This window comes from Vigna unguiculata, chromosome 11 (assembly GCF_037176805.1).
Source record: "Vigna unguiculata cultivar grain cowpea cultivar isolate G323 ecotype 2 chromosome 11, ASM3717680v1, whole genome shotgun sequence".
Classification (NCBI taxonomy): Eukaryota; Viridiplantae; Streptophyta; class Magnoliopsida; order Fabales; family Fabaceae; genus Vigna; species Vigna unguiculata.
Window position 1 is genome coordinate 17487637 of NC_140802.1, and position 13718 is coordinate 17501354.

Below are 13718 nucleotides of genomic sequence, written 5' to 3' on the forward strand. Positions count from 1 at the left end.
ACTATTAATGACCAAAAATAAATACCAGCTGCATTAACAAACGTTAGAATATCCAATAATATTTTATGCAACTAAAATCAATTTTTACGCCACTTTTACCAAACTTACTCAATAAATCCAATAATCACAAATCCTAATTAAATCAATCTTTAAGCACAGAAAATTCAATTAAATTCCCAAATTTAAATATTAAATGAGGGCAAAATTTTGAACTCATCGGAGGGGTGAGTAGACACTCGTGGCAGCAAAGATCGGTCAATGTAATCATTAAAGGGTGTGGACCTAAAAGGCGTCCAGGGCAAGTGATGAAGTTTGGGTGTGTAAGAATGGGACATTTTTAGAAGTGTATGAAATATTAAATGGTTAATTATGTTTTGTGTATTGCACTTTTATTCTGTTAAGCTCACCCTATCTTTGTGTGTTTGGCGATGGTCATGTAACTCATTACATGGGAGCAGATGATGTTGCAAGAGTTGTCGATGAGACTTAGCTTTGGAGCGAGGCAGCTTGGGGGATTTTATTTTCTATAGTTATTTTATGAAGTTGTAATCTGGATATTAAATTTGGTTTTTGTATTTGGTTATGTATGGATGGATTAAATTTATGTTTTTAAACATTTTGGCGCTTATAATTAAGTTCTTATTTCCCGCGTCTTGGGAAATGTGTTGAATAAATGTTATCTCTTTAATTATTTATTATTAAAATTACTTAAGTAATGATGTTACAGAAACTCACATTTTCTTGTGCTAAATAAACTAGGCTCTGCATCATATATGTATTTCCTATATTTTCCACCTCTTTCACATCTTAATAATACATACATCTTTCTTCCTAGTTGTCCATTATATTTATCGGATCTTAGAATAATGACAACAAAACCAAGATCAAAGGCAACTCCTCGAACCCATTGTAATAAATCTTCACGTGTGGGGGGAATCTCATTGGTTGTAAACTTAGAAGTATAATCTCCTTCGCATATATCATTAATGAAAGAAGAAAATTTGACACCAAACTTGAATTTACCGTAGAATCCAAAAAACTCAAATAACTAAAATGACCTACAATTAATTAACAAAAAATCACCAAAATTATAAAATTATAAAAGCACCATTCAATTAATAAAATTCAAAAAAATATACAAGAAAATAAATATTACTCAAAATACCATATTTGAAACATTCGTAATTAAAATTCTAATAATTTATTTTAAATAGATTTATCAAATTGTTAAAAAAATAAAAAGTTACAGTTATTAAATGAATATTTCTAAAACTAACAAAATCATATACGACCTTCAAAAAAAATGTAGAAGACCAAAATACACCATCAACAATTATTTAAAAAAAAAATATATATATATATATATATATATATATATATATATATATATTTTGAATCCATATTGAATGTCGACAACCAGTAAGTATATAAACCGAAAGTCGACATTCGGTTCATGAAATGACATCCGTGGACTTCACCAACACCGGATATTGACATTCGATGGCAGTTGACATCCGTTTTCTTAACATACTAGATGTCGACATCTGATTTATGTGCATACCAAATGTCTACAACCAATAGTGTTGTAAATACAAACTGTATCTTGACAACCAAATTTTAGACATACTAGATATCGACATCTGGAGTCACTTAGTCTTAAAAAAATGTGTTTTATATTACGGATGACCACATCTATAAACGATGTAGATTGGATCTCGACATCCGATTTTGAAAGCTATCGAATATCGACAACCAATATTTTTTTATTAAGTTTTTCCGAAGCGGAAGTCCATATCCGGTATTTAATCACGATTTTTATTTTGAATGCATCAAGAATATAAACGAAGCCAAAGAATGCATAAACAATGAACACCTTATATCAACAAACAACAAGACATATATATATAGCTATGCATTAAAAATGATATGTGCAACCTAAAATATGTTAGAGTGAACTCGTACCTGGATGAAGAAAGAGATACGAGACACGAGTGCAAAGGGGCCACAGATTCAAACAAGAGAGAACATAACTTGAAATGTTGAAGCTCAAGCATAGTACACCATTATAGAAAAAAAAAGGTCGTTGTAAAGATGAAAGAAGGAAGAGGCCGAGGTTGTGTTTTAAAAACGTGAAAATTTGGAGGTGTAGGTTTCAATTAAAAAACATCGGACAGTAAGTATTTTAATTTATCTTACCAACTTTGACTCATAAGGATATAAATGTAATTAGTGAAGGAAATTGGGAGTACAAGAGAAAGCATTGGGGTGCAGACCCTTATAAACAAATAGTTTAAACTCATTTCTCTTATACAAATTTCAAGGATGGTATTTCTTTCTACAGGCCTATATTTTCTTCCAACACCCCATAGTCCTAAGAAAATGAATTAAGGTTAAAATATTTTTTTTTCCCAAATTTTTTTAAATAAGTCCTAATTTTTGTGTTGTGTTCAAATAGGTCCCAATTTTCGTCAATTTTGTTTAATTGGGTCATTTTTTGCTAACACCGTTTAAATCATTAACGACCATGAACAGTGACTGCCATGTGTCACTTCGTGGTTTTTCTGATTTTTTTTAATTTTTTTTAATTTTTTTTTAATTTTTTTTTAAATTTTTTTAAATGTACATGTGTCAACCTAGTAGCGTGCCACGTGTCACTTTGTGATTTTTATAATTTTTTTACTTATTTATTTTTAAATTTTTTTAAATGTCCACGTGTCAACTCAGTAACGTGCCATGTGTCAAAGTCAATGTTCTATATTCAATTTGGTCCCTATATTTGTTATTTTTGTTCAATTTAGTCCCAATTTTTGTTAACATTAACAAATTTGGTCTCTCTCAAAATTGAAATCAAATTTAACTTTTATATTAAAATTCACATTTTTTTATTAAATATTTTTATATAATGTATTAAAATTCACATCATTATAATTTTGATATAAAAATTAAATTTGGTCATGAACAAATATAGGGACCAAATTGAATATAGAACATTGATTTTGACACGTGGCACGCTACTGGTTTGACACGTGGACATTTTAAAAAAATATAAAAATAAATAAATAAAAAATTCAAAAAAAACCATGAAGTGACACGTGGCACGCTACTAGGTTGACACGTGTACATTTAAAAAAATTTAAAAATAAAAAAATAATAATAATAAAAAAATTCAAAAAATCACGAAATGACACGTAGCCGTCACTATTCATGACCATTAATGATTTAAACGATGTTAGGAGAAAAGGACCCAATTAAACAAAATTAACGAAAATTAAGACTTATTTGAACACAAAATCAAAATTAGGACTTGTTTGAAAAAACTTGACGAAAATTAGGACAAAAAGGTATTTTAATCATGAATTAACTATCCTAAACTAAAAATATATTAAAAACCATAATATTTCCCCAACTTTCGGAACAGCGCCGCACTTCCATTGCTAGAATTAGAAACCAGACCACCATGTTCGATTATGAACAATGCTATTATTCTCTACTACTACAACCAAGCCTCCACCCAACAAATCAAACCTATGAGTCCCACAAAGTGAGTTACACAAATAATTCCAAAATGTGTCAATATTATTTGAAATGTGTCTATATTATTTGAAAAGTTGATGACTCAACGCCAATAATTTGGTACGACAAGTAATAAACATTATGAATTATTACACTGCCTCGTTAACAATCTCAGAGCTTTAGTTTGGGCCCCCATTTCCATGCCTCGTTAATTAAAAATCTCAGAGCCTTAGTTTGGTCCCCCATTTTCATGACCGATAGAATCTCAGTTTCTAGATCATTTTCCAAAAGTAACCAAACAAATAAAAGCCTTTCTATATTTACATTATATTACGAATTTAATAATTTGTAATCTAAATTTGTATTACGGAATGTAAAATTCGAAATATAATTTCTATTTTAAATTTACATTATGAATGATACAATTTAAAATAAAATTTGTATTTTAGATTGTTTTTTAATGTTGTATTATAGATTACACATTACAGAGTTCATAATGTAATTTTACATTATGCATTACGTAATTTGAATTATATTTTACATCCCAAATTATATTCCAAGTTTATGTTACAGACTTTACAAATTATATTCCAAGTTTATGTTACAGATTTTACAATCATTAATGTATTACAAATTTTACAATATAAATTAATAATGTACATTTTGAATTCTATATTATATAATCCGAATATCTACGAATTGTGCAATAAAAAAACTATAATTCCAGCATTGGTATAACTGGATACCAATTCAATTTCTAACTTTTATACCAAAAAATTATTAAATTTAACATTCACAAGTTATATGGTATATTCTTTTAAAATATTCCTAACTTTTATATATATATATATATATATATATATATATATATATATATATATATATATATATATATATATATATATAAATTTAAAAAAACACTTATTTTAAGAACGTGACAGAAAGATAATAATAATCATAATAATAAATTATGTAAATTAAAATCATACTATAAGTAATTCTTATTTGACTAATAATATAAAATTATACATTTAGGCACACTAAAAATGTAGTTATAATATAAATGATAATTTATAATCTTGAAGAATTAATATTAAAGATTTGACATTCATTGTTCAATTAACATAGTTGGTGTAGAAGCTGACGAAGAAGTGATAGTATTCTCCAAATTATTTGTCACCTTTCAGTCCGTAATAACTTCCAGACAACGACACCTAAACAAACTAAAGATAGGAACAGTGACCACCGAACATGTAACGTTACTTTCTACATAAGTGCACAAAGATAAAAGCCAAGATTGCTGACTTGCATGTGGTGGACAGTGGAATCCCATATTTTCCACTGCCAAACAACCCTTTCAGATAAGGAAAGTAACACACAACCACATAAGTGCTAGATATGAACTCTCCTATTCCACAACCATTTCCACTATGAGATGCTTCCAACCTCAACAACCTTATCAACATGGCTCCCAATTGCACCAACAAAATGGTGCTGCCTATCACAAAAACTAGAGACTCGTCGAAGGTGAACCTTCCAGCATCTGCTTCGTTTCCATCAGCATCAGAACTTGAGGGTTCCTTATCCGTTATTTCAAACACAGGATCATATACCCCTGCTAGCTTAAGCATGTCAATCAAAAACCCAAGAAACCATGCACTTGTGGTTGTTATTATGGTCATTCTTTGATTATTCCACCAATTTCTAATTGACAACCCAATTTTAAGGTACTCTAAAAGAGTGTGTACGCTGTAAATCACGAAAAGAGCAATTGGAATCCATAGACCAGGTCCCTGGAATAAAATATGAGTAAAACTCTGTGAATCATTTATATAGTGAATGCTATAACCCTGCTGATGAAATTTTATGTATGAGCTAACCTTTGGAAAGATAGTGGTATCGGTGACTATGCAATATGCCGGTAGGAGTGCATAACAAACATTAAATACACCACGCAAGCCCCAATCGACCACCCCAAAATAAGATAAACCTTCCCTTAATTGGATCTTACCAAAGATAATTCCCATAATAGGAGAATGTTTTCCAAAGAAGGTTTCAGTGAGACCTGTGGCCCATCTCTTTTTTTGCACCATTGAAGAGGGTAATCCTCTTGGAGCACACCCTGTGAAGGCAATTGGATTTGGGGTACAACACTCTGATCTCCAACCTCTTCTATGAATATTCAATCCTGTTGGTACATCTTCTACGATTGATCCATAAATCCATCCAATCTAAAAATTTTAACAAAAATTTAAATTTTGCAGAGATAAAAAAGTTTGAAAAGTAATTTTGTTTAGTCTGTGTACCTTTTCACCCCACCAAGTACCGCATTCATATTCACATCCAGCAACTTCAACTGCTGCCTCAATACAATCTGAAGGAATGGTTTCATTATGAAAGTTTGTTTTCCAATCCAAAGCATGATCTGCTGATTTTATAAACTCCTTTGAACTTCCAAATTGCTGTGTTAGTAATTTCTTTTCTCTCAATTTTCCTAAACAATAAAAAAAAAAAGGCATATATATGAGAATCAACTATTAATAAGCACAATGTAAATTTGGATCATGAAAAAGTATGATGATGAATGAGAGAATTTCGTGATTTATGAGGGAAAGACCTTTTCTGCCAATTTCGATTTCATCAGGATAAAGACCGTAAATAACATTTCTTCTGTGGAATGTGTTAGTTCCTGAATAATGGGGTCCTTGAAGTCCTGCCATTCCCCGTATTACGTACTGCATTAGATATTAAACAAGAAAATGTTGGTTCGCAAAGATCTTTTTTGATAAAATTTTCTTGAGAAGAGAAAGCTTGGAGCTTCATTTAAAACTAAGAAAAACACCTCAAATGCAGACACCCTCTGATTTCCAAAAGGGTCGTCTTTTATCCCATCGTAGAATTGCTGAAAACATTGAACAAAAGCAACTTCCTTTCCACTCTTGGAATCCATCAAAATGGACAGAGCATGCAGAACAATCTCGGGATTGTTCACAACCATGTCACAGTCTACGTTCAACATAAAGGGAGCATTGGTCATTAATCCGGAGACCCTTGTCTGCACATTATAAGAATGACGAGAATACGTGGGTCACTCATTCAAAATAAATCGAGTTTGGTCATTAACTTTAACTTCTTCCAGAGGACAAAATCTTAGTTAAAAACATTACCAACACATTCATGGCTCCAGCTTTGTAATTATGTGTTTGATGTGGCTTCTTCTCTCTAGATACGTATATTAAGTGAGGCAGTCCATCAGAAACACCATCCTTATTCTCCGATATAACCTGTGCATACACATTTTAAGTCTTTTTAGTGGCTTTTGTTCTTCCGTTTTCATCAGTATATATAATTGTGGCACATAGATAAATATGTTTATATATTAAAGCATATTTGTAAATAATTTGATTGTTTATAATTTTTGAAACAAAAGAAATGGAAGAGAAATATTTGATAAATAAATGATAAATAGTGTCAATGTAGTTAACATTTTGCGAAAATCCAACACATACATGTATGTTTAGTTATTTGGGTTTGAAGAATTATAATTATATATTTTAAGCATGTATCATGAGAATTTAACCGCATATGTACCGGATCTAGATACGGCAACGGAGACGGGACGTGGTGGATTTCGCTATCTCATATCTATCTTTATTGAAAAAATTCATTCTTATTTTTATGTCAAAATTTAACAGTATCAAACTTTTGTTTCCATCGGATAACGGATTTTGTATCCATTTCATATTCTTTCAATATTTGTTAATTAATTTTTATAAAATAATAAAAAAAATATAGTAGATGACATATTATATTATCAAATATTCAGTATTAAGATGAGAGTTGTTTTTTCCATAACAAATATTTAGAAATAAATTATAATTATATATATTTCAAATTATAATACCAAATAAAATTTCATGAGAACTAAAACATTTATTAAATTTTCAAATATTAATGGAATCTAGTTGATAAAATTTAGAAATATTTAAAAAATATATAAAAGAAAATCAAATATTCAAATTAAAATATATTTTAAATATCCATTTAATGTAATTTTTTAATTCTAATGAATTTCATTTTTATACACTAATAAAAGTTATAATGCATCACTTAATCAAAATCAAGCAAACAACAAATATTAAACTAATAATAATAAAATTTTAACATAGATCTTATATCTTTTGAACTTCAATATATGTTGGATGGTGATAAAAAAAATTCATAGCAATTACATTATAGTAAATAAAATTTATTTATACATTTATAGCGAAAAATTACAGTATGATTGATAATGAGTTAGAAAATAAAAAATAATTATATATAATATATCAAAATAGTATTCTACATGATAAAATAAAAACAAATAAAAATATTAAAAAATTATCAAATGTCTGTCTTAGAAACAATTTGAGAGACGTTGAGAAATAACAAAATTGTTTTAGCAAAACAAAAATGTTATTCAAATGAAACAAAAATTAATAATAGAGTAAAGAAGATAAATTTTTCATATTAGCAAGTGAATGAAAGGTCTATACTATTAAACACTTAAATCGATAGTGTTAAACACTCTCATGTGAAAGGAAAATATACAATAAATATAAATATTAAAAAAGAATATAAATATTCAAATGTGAGATATAAAAAAGATTTAATTGACATACATCATCTGAACATAATTGCATAAATGTTATGATAAGATGAAAAATATATTGGAGATGCAAATGAATTTCATAACAAATCAAACAATTAGAAGAAATAAAAAATAGAAAGTGTGTAGTAATATATATATATATATATATATATATATATATATATATATATATATATGATTAATTAATTATGAATATTTCAATAATTTAAACAAGGACGAAATATGGTGGGGACGAGTATTACGGCGGGTGTGGGAATGGAGATGTAGGAGATATGTACATCTTCATACTCGTCCTCATACCCAATTGAAAAAGTCAAAAATTCTCCATACACATACCCATATTTATACCCCGTCAATGCAGGGGTTCTCCTTTAGGGGCCAACTGTAAGGCCCCATTTTCATAATCTGCCTTAAAGTTGATGGGCTGCCCTTGTGAGTGGGCCTAAGGCCGGCCCAATGTATAAAATTCTTAGGTCTGCCCTAAACCTAGAGTTCCTTGCCATTTTCAAAAAAAGTTTTGCCCTTGCCTTGAGCTGCAGCCGCCACCCCCTTTCCGCTAGGGCTTCTGTTCGACTGTCACGTAAGCTTAAGGAGGCTTCTACTCCATGTAAGTGTCTCTCCCAGCCTACCGATTTCCCTTTTTGCTATCGTGTTTCGCACTTTCAGTTAAAAGCCTCTGTTGACCCAGTTTCCATGGTTCTTTTTCACTGTCCAGCCAGTTCTGCGAGCCATCTTTGAGTTGGTGCATTCCGAGGTCCCGTGTCGAAGTTTTGTTAGCTCTCTTCCAGGTACGGGAAGCTAGAGTTTCTAGTTTTGAGTCATCCTTTGATCTGTGTATGAGTTTACTGTTGGTTGTACGATTTGATCCTTTGTTTTGATGCGTGTGAATAGCTTGCATGTGTGGTTTGGCCGGAAAACATGGCGGTACAGTGAAGAACAGTGGCGAGACCTGTTAATCTCGCCCAAGCGAGTCCATCTCGCCTAGGCGAGATGAAACAGGGAGCTCGCCTAAGTTTTTTGCGCGAAAAGTCGCCCAGACGGCTCGCTCAACTTTTGAGCGAGCAGGCAACTCGCCCAAGCGAGAGGGATCTCGCTTAAGCGAGATCCCGTGTTGCCCATGCCCTTGTTTTTGGCGCTCTCGCCTAGGCGAGGGGGAGGCTCGCCTGAGCGAGCACGTCTCGCCTGAGCGAGACCCCTCAGCCTGAGCGAGATGCTGGGCGAGACAGTGCTGTGATTTGGATGTTTAATGCTTCCCGAGTGATCCATGTTGGTTGAGTATGATTGTATGATGATGAACATGTATGTAATGGAGCATGAAGTATATTTTTTTGGCATGATTCATGAATTGTGGATGAATGGGTTGGTATGAGGCTTAGCGTGAGAAAAAAATGTGTGTTTTGAAATTAAAGGAACATGATATTGACATGAGACTAGGCCCCAGACTCATTGGGGTGGTGATGATCGGAGGTATGGATTTGAGATGTGATTGATATGAGGATTAAACTTCAAGGGTTAATATGGAATTGAAAAATATAATTCAATATTCTCTTATTGCTGATTTATGAACGTTGGTCCATGTCAGCGTGTAATTCCTTGGGGTCTCTAGGTGAGACCTCCGGGGTCGCGCTTCAGTGGTCGGGACGTAATTCCATGGCCCCTGCTAGTGGGTGTTCATGGTGGTGCCCCATCTGTATAACTAGGTAAGGATTCAAGGTAAGGTTGCATCCTGACGCTCCGAGGAGCCAGTTAGTCTCACTTAGAGCGGACTGACTCTGGTGGTGGGAGTAGCAGGAGGCCTGAAACTCATTAAGGGCTAACCTTGTGGTGGGAGAGATTTTTGATTCATCGTAACACTGGTAACACATAGCTCAGGATCGAGCAGCTCAGGGTCGAGCAGGGGTATCCACCACAAGTGCAAGCATCCGCTGAATCCGACCGAGTTATACGTATCCGGATGAGTCGAGTCGAGTCGTAGTGTATTGAATGAAGAGTCATAACATGTTTGGTTGCTATGTGGAGGAGATGATGAAAATATATTTGATTGCATGTGAATATGTTGATTGGCTCTAGCTTACCCGTTTTGTTGCATGGTTGTGATGTATGTGGCTGTTCTTTCTTGCGATGATCATCAACTCGGTTGATGGGAGCAGATGGGCGAGGTTCTCGTGGTCAGCAAGGGAATGGCGATTCGGCAGCTTAGCCATCTGGGCTGGAGTCTTTTACTCATGATTTCTTTAGGGCTACGACCCTTGTATCAGCTTATGATTTCTTTCTCTACTCTCCTCGTTAGAATTGTATCTGTTTATGTTGGCATCGTGGTGTGCCAAGTTGTAGGGGTTGCGTTAAGGACCCCAAGACTACGCTGCTATACTTTATCGCGTGACGTTTCCTTTAATTTCGTTTAATAATTAAATGGGACGTTACACCAACTTAATATATTTAAAATTTATATATTTAATTATTGTCATTAATGTAATAAAAGTATTGAAATCTCCTTCTATATTTCTTTTCAGAAAAATGATAGGTTTGAAGTTGAATTTACCTGTTTTAAATAAGCTTTTATAATTCCATATCTTTCGTTGAATATTTCCATATTTGAGAACTTTTTTTTTTTAATAAATTTCAAAGAATTAATATGAATCTTCATCCCTCTCATTCTTTGAATCTTAAGAAATTGTTCCTTTACTTTAACAATTTGATTCTTCATGTTTGAAAATATGTGAAAAAGTATCTTGTTTATATCTTCTCAATATCTTCCATTTTATCTCTTAAAAAAATTCTATTATTTTATTCTCATCAATATACGTTGTTTGAAAAAAAAAAAAGTTTAAGACTAAAACATAATTTATCAAGATCTAATAGAAAATCCAGAGATACAATTACTAACAAAAATTTATGATAATCAAGTTATAATTAAAAAATGATTATGAGAAAACATATAATACATAACTTTTCTTTCTATATTCATAAAAAAAATACAAAAGACTTATGAGATGAAAAAATACTAAATATTAAACTAATATGAAGAGAATTGCATTTTTTATCTTTAATAAATGAAAGATGACATGAGAAATATGAAGGCAAAAAGAATAAATTTGTGTCTAACTTTTTCTTTTCCGAAACAAAAGAAAACACACCAAAATTGAAAGATGAATACAATACATGATCAACTTAAAAGACAGTGAAAAAACACACAAAAAATATTAATCTTTATTATATTATTTATTATACTTAATTTTATATTTTATTATTTAGTAATATTAAATATTATATTTAAAAAAAATAAAAAGTTTGGGGGCATGCCTCCTTTTCACACATCAAAGGTCGTCCTTGTTATCCGTTACAACGATGATGAAATCAAATAATAGTCACGGGAACAAATTTGTTTGGAAGCATATTTGTTTGGCATCCCTGATCAGATCCGGTTAGATGCATGAATATATCTTACTACTTAGTTACCTTAATTATGGTCCTATGGTTTCTTCCTTCCGTATTAGAGAAAACTGCGAATTCTCCATCAAGTTGAAGTGGAATTTGTTTCCTTGTCACATCTTGAATTTTTCGGCTAAGATTGTCATACATATCCTGCAGTTTTTGCGGATCAAGATTCAGAGACTTGGAAGGTAGAACTTATCTAGGATATAGATGTCACATTCATTCATTCATCGAAGAGGAATAATAATAGTGTATAGTTAACCTTCATTCGTGACCATTCTTGCTTGAATTCTGGTGAGTGTTCACTCTCGGTGGTGGCAACACTGGAGAAGTAGCTGAAGGGTGCTCTCACTTGGATCTTGTTCTTCTTACAGAAAGGTACCCAACACTGAGCGAATTTGGAAGCTTCCAGAAGAGCATAGAAGGTAAGAGGGGAACAACCATCATCAGAAACATAGCAAGCTAAGTTGTTGGTGGGATAATCAAGTGCTAGAAGAGACAACACAGTGTTCGCTGTGATGATGGGTGGTTCAAGAACAGGATCTGCTGTTGTCACAAACAAATCTACTCGTGGAAGTTCAGGAACCCTGTGGGTGAAGTGTAAATAATCATGCATACTAATTATAATCCATTATAGTGGCTAGCAATGAGCCACAAGAAGCCTTTAACATTATATAGTTTTGCTACAATATATCATTTTGCTGGTAATTTAAAAGATATACTGTTGGTACTTTATAAAAAGTTTTTAATATATTTTAAAACTTTAAAATCAGTTAGTATATTTTGGAGGCAGAGTTGTGACTTAGTTATTGTGAAGACATGAAGTTGATACCTTTGCAAGAGACTATCTGGGTGGGTTATGGTGAGTGCCGGGGTCCACTTGGTGTTGAGAATGACAATCCAAGTGATGGTGAAAAAGCAAGTATCCATGGGATAGTGAAGTTGTTGGATGAGGAAAGACGGTAACTAAGAAGCAAGAGAAGGAGGAGTAAAATGGAGGTGTCCATAACTCTTTGATATCTGCGTTTGAACCAAACTTTTTCATAGAGAGGGTGATCATGTTCTTGGTTCGCCATTGAGCAAATCGCAAGAAACTAGAGTAACCTCTGCACTTTCTATAACTTTCTGCTATTCACAGATAAGGCTACTCTTCTTATACATGTGGTCTTCATATCAACTGCGCCATGTCAGAGTTGTCAAACCTAAAAGTCTTAAAATGAAATAGGCTCCCTTGTATGTTTACTATCTTTTATGCTTTGGATAGAAATTTTCAGTTGAAATTTTAAGAATTTATAAAAGTTTTAAAAATTCTAATTTCTACTGGCACTTTACCCGTACAGTGCCAACTGGCACTTTACCCGGGGCTATTTAAAAAAAATTATTATATAAATTTAAGTTAATTAAAATATAAAAAAAATAATATTGATATTTTATTTTGTAAAATTGAATAATGATATTTTATTACGTTTTGTATACAAATGTATTTAAATTATTTAAATTTATATATTTTAATAAAATGTACTTTTCACACAATAACAGAATTAATTTAAATAAAGAAACTAAATTAAAACTAATTTTATAATCAATATAAATTTTTGTACACTACTTTTACATAATAATATTTAGTGTCGAAAAAGGTGATGGAACTTGAAATTATTTTTTATTTCTTTCAAAATTGCATAATAGAATGGAAGGTGATTCTTGTGGATAATATGATTATTCAAAATAATTGAAATTTTAGTTATAATTCAATATAAGTTTAAAGATAAGAAAGGATTAAGGACAATCTTTTAAATATGTGTATTTTATTTTTATAATCGTTATATAATTGTTTGTATTGTATTAGTAAAAATAATTAAATATATAAACTTTTAATATATTTTTTTTTAAGAAAATCTGTCCAAATAAATAAATAAATAATATATATATATATATATATATATATATATATATATATATATTAATAATCTACGTAAACTTTATTGACCATGGTTTTCCTTCTGCATTTGTTTTTCATAATTTAATCCATTGACGTTGGATTGAAAATTGGTGAACGCATGATTAATATTGTTTTCAAAGCCACCGACAATGAACCTTTACTATTTAAAAATAGTACTAT

At 31.4% G+C, this 13718-nt stretch overlaps 1 pseudogene across 1 annotated transcript; it reads right to left on the minus strand.

Annotated features, from left to right (window-relative positions):
- Positions 1-4654: 4654 nt before the first annotated feature.
- LOC114170621 (cellulose synthase-like protein H1) lies at positions 4655-12713 on the minus strand (annotated as a pseudogene). Its single transcript, XR_014986367.1, has 9 exons — positions 12432-12713; positions 11862-12186; positions 11624-11749; positions 6681-6797; positions 6356-6568; positions 6131-6248; positions 5820-6007; positions 5394-5744; positions 4655-5306 (listed from the first exon to the last, which is right to left on the minus strand). The product of XR_014986367.1 is annotated as a cellulose synthase-like protein H1 (transcript).
- Between the last annotated feature and the right edge of the window lie 1005 nt (positions 12714-13718).